The sequence below is a fragment of the Varroa jacobsoni genome, unplaced genomic scaffold, assembly GCF_002532875.2.
Source record: "Varroa jacobsoni isolate VJ856 unplaced genomic scaffold, vjacob_1.0 scaffold_43, whole genome shotgun sequence".
NCBI classification, from domain to species: domain Eukaryota; kingdom Metazoa; phylum Arthropoda; class Arachnida; order Mesostigmata; family Varroidae; genus Varroa; species Varroa jacobsoni.
Window position 1 is genome coordinate 25,284 of NW_019212945.1, and position 12,314 is coordinate 37,597.

The 12,314-nt window shown below is 42.4% G+C and overlaps 1 protein-coding gene across 12 annotated transcripts in view; it reads right to left on the reverse strand.

The window, feature by feature from the left end:
• The window catches only part of ERR (estrogen-related receptor), a 132,914-nt gene that overhangs the window by 24,736 nt on the left and 95,864 nt on the right, over nt 1-12,314 (reverse strand). The gene's annotated exons all lie outside the window — the stretch shown is intronic.

A 12,314-nucleotide genomic window follows, 5' to 3' on the forward strand; every position in this document is an offset into this window, starting at 1 on the left:
AATGATCAAAATTTCGCGGGTTTGCCGCTGTTATTATCTTTGGCGGTAACAATTTACTGTTCATATTGTTTTTGCGAACGAATAAAATCGATATACTAAAAAAACGGAAAGGTGAACGAACGTATGTTTTCCTCGCGATTATCTAAAGCATCAAGGGAAAAGTTCATCAAGGAAAAATGCTGAAAAGTTATTTACTTTAGAATTAACTATTACGGCACACGGCTAGGATAAAAGAGGTTGGCTGGGTTGATGAACGATGTCCAATCAATTTGGCCTGATTATGCAGACTGCTGATAAATATTTATCCTACTAAACACAGGGGCAATATAGTTCGACTTAATTTAATCTGTTCTTCTTCGTCAACATGAAAAGCGTTGAGAAATACAGTTAAGCACTATTTGAATAAATACAATAGAATTCGCACACGCGCTATCTATTAATGGGGGCAAAGGCTAGCATACATAGGATCTGAATGCAGAAAGTTTAACAGTTCCATGTATGCCAGAAGCACGATGTCAAATGCTGTAACGGTTCATCTGGAGTAGATATGATTAATGGCAATCTGTGCTAGTAATCCTCATCAGTATACGGGACAGTTTTTTTTATTGCCTCGTCCCTGTGCCAGCTTAACGGATAACGTTTTCGCTACTGATTTTTGGGGCGCGATTTGGTCCAGGTTCACTTTGTTCCGAGGTGGGAGCCAACCGTCTGATAAAATGCCTAAACGCGACACGAGCCAAGAGGCCCAGTGGATTGACAGTAGGAGGAACAGTACAACAGCACTGAACGTTAGAACGCCCATGCTGAAGCTTATGTTATAATTTTCTTTTATCCCCCAATCCAAGCGACTACAAGCTGCAATGAGAGGGCGATGAAGTTCGTATAATTTTTCGTTACCCGCAGCGATTTCACCTACCACATAAGAGTCTTCATTGGTCGCAGACGCATCAGGTCTTTTTACATTTCAGAAAGCGGTCTACTTATATTAGCTGCAGCCGTCTTCTTATAACAGCGTACAATACGAGGAATGGAATACGTTGTAGTTGGCTCCAAGTTTGTCGTAAGAAGTTGGATGGTTTTCAAAGTTCATTTTAAGATTTAGCCATGTTAAATTTAATCAGGGTAACAAAATTCCGAATATGGATCTTCAAAAATCGTAGTTTTTTTTTTTCTTTTTTCTTGCATCTTTTAGAGCTTATCACTAATCCAGTTGTTCTTTTCATCGACAATTATTGTTTGCCAGGAAATAGGGCTGTTACGAGGAACCAGCCGTACCTCCCTTGCTGACAAATGGGTCGGACGCCTATAGATGTCGTTTATTTGTGTCTCTCCCTGTTACCGGATAATGTGTCTACGCCAAATCTGTTAAAAAAAGCTGAATGATCATCGTAGCAACGTCCTGTTCTTCGCCTGCTTAGAGTCGCTCGCCAGGGTTTTCCTATCAACCACCTGACAAATGCCCGCCGGCCAGCATCGCGCGTATGTAGTTTTGCCCAGGTGCTGCCTCCTCAAAGCGGCAGACTTGACTGCTATCACCGCAAATGCCATTAGCAGCAGCATAACCAGGCACCCATCGTTATAGCAGAATCTTTAGCAATGAAGCAGCTACTACTACAACGGATACTCGCATTGCTGCTTTAGAGTCGAAACGATTTTGTGGAGGAGAACGTCGACGACGTAGATGGCCACCCCGACTCTGTGGAGAAATTGCTTCCCTTTACCCCGAATATGCCTTTGATTTAATTTCGCTTTACATGAGTTTTGCCAATGTCGCTACTACGGGATGAATCAGCTTCAGACAGTGACTGGTCGGATGCGGCCCTCTTCAAAGTATTAGCAGCTCAAAGACCTCAGATTGCACCTCCGCTTCAAGCTTTTCCGTTCTCTTTTCGCTATCAGCTCGCTTTGCCCCTTGTGCAGCCCATAGCCATTTTGGTCTAGCCTCATATCTTGCCCCGCTTCCCAAAGCTTCTTTCAGTTCCCAGTTGTTTTTTTCTGTTCCCAGATAATGGCAACAGTAGAGCAAAAACACAACGCCACCCGTTTTATTCGTAGCGATCGACCACCGGTACGTTCTCCGTATGTTCTCATTTAGTGAAACATACTGCGCCAACAAGGGGAAGCAATAGCCGCTACAAGTTGTACCGCTACTGTTTTAAAGAATGGCTCTGACTGCAGATAGTGAGACTGAACTTGAAGGAAATGTACGCGTGTATTACCTATCTATGAACGCTATTGGGCAGTTCCTGAACAATCGAGCACGAAGGGATAACGAAACTTGGCTCTATATGTGCTCCTTAGGAGAAACAAGACTTTTCGTTACAAAAGGAAAAACGATTTTTTCATCTAAAGGGATTTGCAGAGTTTCGATGGAAAAACTAGAACGTTTCCTACTTCAAGTGGCCTGGCGAAACCTAGCCAGCAAGGAGATATTCCTATTCTACTTAATAATGATGCTTCATACATGTTATCCTGTTGGTACTAGAGAAGGGCTTTGCTTTATCCGAACCATTGTTCTGACGTTCTACGCACTCGTATCACTTTTTCACGATGCGACTGAGAGGCCAAGCAATATTTACATAGTCTTGCGTCCAACCTGGGGTCAACTTCTCGGGCGGTCTTTAGTTGGGTACGGGCGAAGGCAGACAAACATCATACGGTGTTTGCCAAAACTAAACTCAGTTTGCCATTGGCAGCAGCGAAAAGAAGCATGAGGGCCCTTCTCCGCTCTAGAATTCTGACAAGTTGGGAGCTTAGGCGGTTCGGTTCAAACGAGCGGCTGGCGTCTTACTCGCCAGCCTGGTCTGCCAGATTCTTTATGTGATATGTCGCTTTATGCGTCGTGCACCCAAGTTGCTTTTTCTTTTGGCATCCAGCCGCATGTGCAACTAGTTCCAAGTTGACCTTCGTATCGTTCTTCTTGTCCGTCTAACCACTCAAATTGCGACAAGCCTATGACACAAACAGTAGCCGACACACTCAAGCGAAGTGCTTTCACTGCACGATATCAGCGCCTATGCGTTACAACATTGTATAACAGCATATGTTACAGACGACTATTCCCACGCCTCTGCCGCATTTTCGCTCTTTTCTCCATCCTACTTTACCCCCACCCCCACCCCCCCCCACCCCCCACCCCCTCGTTCTTGGACGTACTTGCATGAATGCTTTTGCGCGTGCTTCAATAGCTACTATATCGAGTTTATATCGCACGAACTGTCATTACCATCGCTGCCACTAGCGATGCTAGCGCGCCCAAGCTCTTCAAATTTATACCACAGTCCACATACCCGGTGTGTGCGTGCACGAAGGCTAAATGCGTCCATATAACGTTGTAGTGATGCCTGTACGCTGTCTGCACGCAGTCGGAGTTCGTACCTTTTTGTCACGGCACTCTGCTAGCAACGTTGGTCCCAAGGGCGCTACCATGTTATGATCGTCACAACTCAGATGGTTTGGCTTCGGGCTGAAACCCCAATGCCACTATTGCCATTATTATTGTTGTTGTCTTCGTTCCCGTGTAGACACAAACGCCAATCCACCGTGATGCTACTATACCAAGCAAGCTGAAACCCCCCAGCTCAGCAGTAACACAACAACTCGCTATCTGCCGAAAAGTCAAAGTGCCTGCTGCGTTTCTCAGCGATCTTGTCACAGGGAGCTTAGGAAGCTGTAAGAGTAGAGGCGAGAACAACTTCAAAAACGAATGGACCGAAAACGAATGCACATGAAGCACGAATAGCCCTCACACTTATATATAGGCGGCTAGCTTACTTGCGCTCATATAAGGAACGCTGTCATGTTCCACTTAATAGCGAAATAAGTGTTAAATATCCCATCAGCGAAGTAATATACCACACGAAGCTTTCAGATTAGCCAAGTCGCGCGTTTTTGCCTACCTTTAAACCTATCCTGCCAACAAGACCCGATGTCGTGGATTTAATGGCTGGCACGCACATATGCAGCATATGCACAACAATTACATGTATTAATATCATTGTGTACAGCCCCACGAAGTGCCTCTTTGCATGCAAGGTACACAGAAACGGAAAACACGCAGCCGATAGATAACACTATTCTTTATGTGGAACGTATGCGTGTTATAACTTAGGATTTAGTGCGGTGTGTTTCTGGCTTTACCTATGCTACTGTTCGATTTCCTAGTTGATACATGCTGAGCAAAAAGGCCGCCCATCTAAATACAAAGTTTGACAATAATTCGGGTAACGGGTAATCATCAACGTGTCGAAAAATCTTCGTCCCTGCCGACTACTCACATTGACATTTCGTAAGTTAAGGGGGCAAAATGAGACGTTTAAATACGACCTCTGTCGTTTTTTCATACTAATGGCACACACGCACACTAACTAAGCCCATATAACCTTCTTTCTGCGTCAGTGACCCTCCCATCATCCAGACGTTTATCTGCTGACTTGACACCATGAACATCTCATGTTCTGGTGATCTGGTTAGCTCTGCTAAGCAGCCGGAAGCAAACGCTCGTAACTGACAGCCCTTATATATCTCTATGTTTCAAAACTTAAATTTTCAAATTATAATCGGTTGAGTGGCCCATCAGCTGCTTAGCAAGCTCTACCTCCAACCTGAGGCAAGCATCAAGCGCAGCTGCCGGCGTCGTTATGACGCCTTCATGTGTTCATGCCCTCCAGGTAATCTCTTACCTCGGCCCTTTTCCTGCTTCGCCATGCCGTCTTACCGCATCGACTTATTGTTAAAAGCAGTGTTCACTTAGCATCTGTACGCCTCGTAGAGCCTCACTTTTACTTTACAGTGACTCTCACGAATGCTGTCATAGTCTAAGCTATTCTCCTTCAAATCTAGTAAGCGGCAGGTGAAACTGCTAACGTTACCGTGCACTCCAGTTCCGAAGTTGCAAGTCCTCTCAAAAACGAGATCGTTCAATTCAGATAGAACCATTGTTTCCGGGCTACCTGTTAGCCTCGACCATTTGGTGGAAGCCAAATGCAGTCTTTGATTCCTTAGCTTTTCAGACAGGCTTTCATTACTCCTGTATCACTCTTGAAACTCTGCTAGTTACTAGGACCACCTAGTATTAGGTACTCTAGACTCGGATGTGGTAAATTAACCTAATTGCTGTACTGACGTCATCAGTAGAATGTACTGAATTAAGTTAAAGAAAAAGTTGACTCGCCTTGTATACAGCCACAATTTCAACCTTTAAGTCGGGACAAAGAGTAACATGCACTTAGATTCTAAATTCAGCCACTAACTATCTTTGTCCGTTCTCCACCTTGTTCTTCTTTTTAGTTTGCCTATGGACCCAAATATTTTCCTTTTCTATCCCGTGTTCAGTCTGTTCCATCTGTTTTATAGCGGGCAAACAACAAATAGGCGACAAAAAATTGTATAATTAGCTGGGCCAAAAAATATTAAACAAATAGTTGCCCCACTACATTAATAGAACCAGGAAAGAAGCTACTAGAAAGGGGTATGGGGCTATATGGGACACGAGCTGCAGCAACAACCCTCACGGACAATCGAGCGGACTTAATTTTGCCAGCCACCATTATCCTAATCAAAAGGGTTCACCAAATCCGCCGACTCGCTGAGCTACCCTGCGAATGGAGAGATTGTCGGTGGTTCGAGCCGGACTCAAAGCAGTCGTGAAAACTGATTCGGGTCTTTATTTTCAGGAACTGGGTGGGACGGAAGCGTTCTTCGGAGATCTCTCCCCTTCACAGAACAGGCAACCGACACCAAACGCACCGTTTGATTACTCGTGCTTCTCTGCTGTACAGTGTTTTTTCCCATTATTGCCTTACGCAGCCAGGAGCATTATGTACCATGAAATGTTACTACTCCGTCGCCTCTGTCCCAGCCCTAGAGCTTCTCAATCTTTGCTTCTCGCCTTAGGCGAGGCCTCTCCTTTTCTTTCAAACAGCCTTTTGTGTACCTCTCCTTACTACAGTCATCGCGAGAAGACCAAGCTATTTCCAAGTACCCACTTGGTTCAACTCCATCTCAATATGCCAGCGCGGTCGTATGTCAAGGAGGGAGCCGACTCCCACTGCTGCCACCACTACTTCGTTGATACTTGGCCCTTTGCTGGTAGTTTTCCTTGCCCCTTTTATCCACTATTGTCTTACCGTTACTCACTGCAATATTACTATAGCCACAAACAGGGTAGACGCCTGGTGCAACATTGCCGCTGTTCAATAGGGCAGTGTTCAGCTCGCCGACTTTTGTTGTCCGTCATCGAATCAATAAAGGAAACGCGATAAGAAGAAGTCGCGCAGGAATCGATCCAAAAAAAGGAGTAAAAAAACGTCGCTGCTCTGAGCTTGAAAATGGCCTTTCGCAAGTGCTTTTTTGAAACCACAAAGACCGCTTACGCGCATTACAACAGAAGCGATGTAGCAATAGGAGTAGCAGAGTTATAGCATATTGTCGCTAAAAGCCTGAACCACCACTTTATGCTGCTTTAGGGCTTCCTGCCAGTCTAGGCTTCCAACAAACACCCCCTGTTCCCGTTATACGTGGCGTATTATATTCGATGAGCTCATGTTGAACGACTTTCTGTTGTAGCGCCAATGCAGCAATAATATGGTAACGGTCGATGCTAAATCCGTATCAATGAAGCTGGTTGAGGAGATATATCTGTTCGAGAAGAAATTAGTGTTAAATCCTTGTCCGATGTTTCTTACAGATGTAGTCTCCCTAACAAAATGCAATAGAAGACAGGAAAGGGACACTATAGAAAAATATCATACGCACCCCCTTCGACAACTATCTAGTATAACGATAAACCGTTTGACAATGGCGCTGTTCGAAAAAAAACTACCCATTGCCTTATTATATGATGAATTTACCTTTCATTCTGACCGAAGTTGTGATGTTCCGTGACAACTTATTCATAGAATACTTGTACAGTATACGAAAAAGCAATTGAATACGAATTGGGTCGACTTAAAGTTACCGCTCGACAAGATAGAGGCTCCTTGAAGCGGCTTTTCTATACCTAGTGTATGTAAAATTGAATATTTTCAAGTTAGCTAAATTCCATAGAACAAACAGGATATATTCTTAGAATTTCTCAGGTTTTTAGATGTCCTTTTTGTACACATATGAGGAGGCATTTGTTCCGATTTTACGATTAGTTTTATATGAAATAGCGTCATTTGCTCTCTTAAGTAGCTCACACGATTGGATGCACCCCCAGCGCATGGGCGTACCTTGGCGGACATAGTGTTTTTCGTGCAATTGGCGGTACTGAACAGAGCGAGATCGGCCGTTAGCGTCACGAGAATATTCATGGCAGTATGTGACGCGATCTCCTGATGTATTTAGTAAATGTCACCTCTTTCACCTTAGAGGAAAGTAATATCTAAATCCATTTAGCTTACTTTCGAACCACGGATCGTCGGATTAATTACGACTACGTGATGTTCCATCTAAGTTTCTCAGTTACGAATGACGAAATCAAATAGGAGAAACGAACCGTAGCAATTACAGAATAAATAAATAAATAAATAATAGAGATCCTGTTTGCAAAGGTCAACTGTGTAGGCCTAAGACGTAACGACAAAGGCACACACAATTCCTTAGGGCAGACCCCATCAAGTGCAATACATAGAGTTCCTTTGCTTCTAGCCAAGTCGGCGAGTGAGATTAAAAACCTGTTACGCAAAAGTCCAGTATTTTGTAATAAAACTTGTCTACAATTATCATCAATCGTTAAAGTAGAGCCTTTAGATTTCATCTGATAGTGATAAGCGCGTTGATATAATGGTCGAGTAAATCACTCAGTTGTGAAATACATTGTCTCCACTGAAGTTCGCGAACAGGTATGATAAAACGATGTTAAGCTATTATATGAACTCTCGATAATCTCGAAAACGACAGAACAGACTGTGATACATCTTGCAAAGTGAGCTTGCCTTGAAAATGACACTTCATTGAAAATCTCGTGCCTGGGAAAGAATGCAGAAAGCTTTCTCTACGACTTAAATGCACCCAGCACATTTGTCTGTCGGCTTTGAAACATATCGATGCCTCCCCCTTCTCCAGACATCGTCTATACATTCACAAGCCACTTTGTTCGGAGCTACGATGTATATCATTAAAACTAGTATATATATATATATATATATATATATATATATATAGAACTATTAAAATAGACCACTGTAACAATCGCAATGCAAACGCAAAAATTAAGAAAAAGAAGGGAATAAGACGACGAAGCGAACAGGAAAAATCAAGGCCTTATGGAAAATTCATGGAAGGACAGATTCACGGTAGACGACAAACAAGTAAAAAAAAAAACGCAACAATTAGCAAAAAAAGGCGCACGACCCAAAATCCACCAACGGCGTATCAAATCGGAAACACGAACGCAGTAACGGAAGTAAGAGAGTCAACAATAGCATTTAGATGCTATGTAGAGTGGGAACAGCCATTCGGTCCTGCTACAAATAATAGGGATAATTATAATAATAAACTATAAAATATGAAATAAAAAATAATAATAAAAGGGTTCAGTAACCACCTTACACGTACATAGACCGAATACGGTACTTGCTTCAACAAATACCATTCTTAAACGCCTAAAGAGCAACGAAGTTACAGTGAAAATGAAGACAACCTTCGTAACATCGTAGTAGAAATTTGGATAGAAATACGCGCTTCAAATGTCTCGAACGGTTTTTCAAGTTCCTCTCTCAAAAACCTGATTGCGACAGAGACAAGTTGCCTAGGAGAAGCTCGTTATTGGTCAAGATCTAATATGAAGCATTTAGCAGCTCTGCAAATCACTAACTCTGTTCCGTATCCACATGAAAGTCTATCGTGAATTTTTCTACCACCTTTAGAGCAGGGTGATAGTGCTTCGCCGATACCAATTTCAATTAGATCCGAACTGAAGGTTCGAATAAAAAAAAAAAAAAAAAACGCTGGAAAAATAATTACAACCAATATCTTGAAAACAGATTACTTGTATTTCAATCGTGTGTCGTCCTCATTATCAGTCGTATTTAAGAAGAAAGAACAGGAAAGTTTAGTTTCTTTCATATGGCTTACATATTCTTATTTTTTTTTTTACAATACAGCGGCATTGTATTGTACCAGGCGTGTTCGCGTTTCGCAATGGTTTAACTTTGTCTAGCAGACGACATTACTGCATTAACCTGCTTTCTATTGACATCGATAAACGAGACAGAAACTGATAAATAATCTATTCAAAGGTGTCCTCGCTTCTGTTTTGAATTGGATGACGCAGGCAGCACTTAAACCGGCCAACAATACCCAAAGCTTTTGTTCGCATCGCACATAATAGTATTTCAACGCAGTACATATGATTAACGATCAAATATTCCAATTCTTTGCTACGAGAGCCAATGGCTGGGGTACAGGAACGGGTCTTCATAGTCAGGGCAAATAGATGGATGTTATAGGTCGAATATTGTGGGAAAAACATCACTCCTATGCAGGATATTTGAAATACAGATGTGTTGTTTAGTAATTCAAATTTCTGCGCTGCCTTGCTGATACAATAAGATAAAACCTTTTCTATACGATATACGGAGACTTGCTATTGGTTATCTTAGTTCAAATCGAATGCAGACTGAAAAGAAACGCCCTAATAAAGCTCAAACTAATTACGTATGAAAAAAAAAAAGATACAACGTGTGCCTATCGGCAATTGTTCATTTGGGGATCTTACCATATGTGACAAAGGCGGCCGCATTTTAGTCACAGATTCGGGCTATCTAGCTTGTATACAGTCCGTACCAGAATCGTATTAAATACTCGAATAACTCCTTAGCGAGCGTTGTTTACGGCTGTAGAGCCCGTCTTACTGCGCTATCTTCGTAACAGAGGTCTGCTTCCACCATAAATCCAGTAATCCAATAAAACCTTCAGTTTATGGTTTTGACGATGACTGTGCCCAGTTTACTATTGAGAGAAGGGCGAACGTCTCTCGTCCAGCTGTTCTAGCATTTTACTTCAAGCACACATAAAGTGAACGCGACCGAAATTCAAAGATCCATGAAATTTCATGTTCGACAGAACTTAAGATGAAGCCAAAGCACACACGTATATACAGATTCGCACGTAATTACACATGGGCACAAAACGATATTGGAGTGAAGCACATCAGCGCACCGCTGATTACGTTGACAGACAGCGAGGCATCAAAATGATGAAATCTTAAAATGGACTTCACGTAGAAGACAAGCAATCATTCAAGTGAATTCGGTAATAAAAACAACGACGCGCAGTTGCAGCAGACTCAACTTCAGCTACTGTTAGCGCAGTAGGTAGGCCAGCGGTTAACAGACGACCCTGTGCCAAAATCGCGCCAAAACAAAGTTTTGAACCAACAACCCCAAAAAGAGGTAGACGAGGGGATCGATAGTGTAGTGGGAAAGGAGGATTTACTCGACCACCTGAACAAAAATCGGCTAACTAACTTTCTTAAGAAGACGAAAGCACATTTGTTTACCTTCGGGTTCACTGTTTGCGTTTGGACGGGAATGCCGAATGACGGATTAATAGTAATAATGACGGACGAACCCATCCGACAAAGGGGGACTGCTTATATTCCTTTTTTTTGCATGAGAAATTAGCTTAGCTAGCACGATTTCAATAAACAGTATTGAGCTAGTAAAAGTAATATTAATGGCTCATCTTTCCCTATAATTACCAAATCAAATTTTTTGTTGAGTCCTTCTGAAGGAAAAATAAGTTTTTCCTAATTTTGTTTTGTAATCATGATATTTAAAATGCTTTTACAATCAATTGAATAAGAAATGACTTTTTAATTTCACTATTATACATATTTATATAGTAATTAACTTCATAATTTGTTCAACATTTCATAACTCTTAAAGGATTTCTGGCCTGAAATGGCGAGGAAATTCTTTAACGAATATAAAAATATATCCATCGAACGAACGCATAGCACGTCCACTAGTGCCAGACGACGGGAAATTCGTTTTACTACAAGAAACTTGATTCGGCCAAAGTCGCAGAAGAGTTAGGACCGTTCTAAACAAGTGAGGTGCCTTTAAGCAAGATTAGATGACAGATGCAGCGACCTATACTCAAACCACCTGATGGTGACAACACGACGAAACGGATCGGATGCTATAACAGCCAGTGGTTAATTGCCGACGAGAGAATAACTAGAGGACTTATAGCGACGACAGGTAACGAAAATTAGTTATTACGATTATCATATTTTAGTATTTGTTACTCCTTTACTCTGTGGTCTTTCTTGATTTATACACCACTTTGTATGGAATAAAGTACTCCCATCACTTACCCAGAACCCAAAATGCCTTCGTAAATCTCTATTATACGAAAATAGGTTGATCTAATTTTCGAACAACTCTTTGTACGAATTCGGAATCAGTCGAAGATAGTGTGGGCTTCTTTTCGAATCTTCCTTCTAGTAGCAGCAACAGTTTAAAAAGTCTAATTTTTAGAAGCTAAGCCAAAATATGAGAGAGAGAAACTAGGGAATTCTCCCTTCGCGTCTTATATTACTTGTTCCCTTGTGACTCGACTTGACTACCCTGCCAGTCGACAGTAGTAGTCGTCCGAAGAAGACATGTGAGACGCACAGAAGCTAGCAACTACGTCTTTGGACAAACTCATTGATCCGAGACTCGAGGCTGCTATTCTCTCGGCCATCGATAATAGGAGCCAACAAATCTCTCTATGCTAATTATTATCAATGAGAGAATTTGATAAACAGAGCAACGTTTGTTAACTTGAACATCGCTGCCCGTCTCTACAACGAGTTTCTTCCAGGCCGCCATCGCTGCCGGCACAGTCCTACGATCTGACTGCTCAACTAGCAGAGAACCAAAGTAGACAACACCTGGACGTTGAATGTTTTCCGACGCTGCATCCCGTTTTTTCACGTCAAATAGTTTGCAGTAGACACAATGGTTCCAGTCACAGTGATCAGTTTCAGTTTGCGTTCTCTTGCCGAAGGAGTGGACATGACGGCCAAGTTCGACAACCCTGATTAGTATAAACGTACCACCATTACTACTCTGCTGAGTAAGTATGCTCAATAGCCATCAGTTCTTTGGTTCAAACTAATCTTGTACTATCTTGGTGCACTGCTGGGCTCTGGCTGAAGTGTGCTGTACCAAGCGACGGCCGCTGCTGGCGTTACGAATGGTTTAGTGCTGTGTCTGCTGGGCACACACTACTTACCGTTACTACGCTTACTTGCGGCCGATCAGCGGAAAACCACTCGAGGCAATCAGTGAGGTTACATCCGAATGTATGGTACAGTATGCCCCCAATTGAGACAT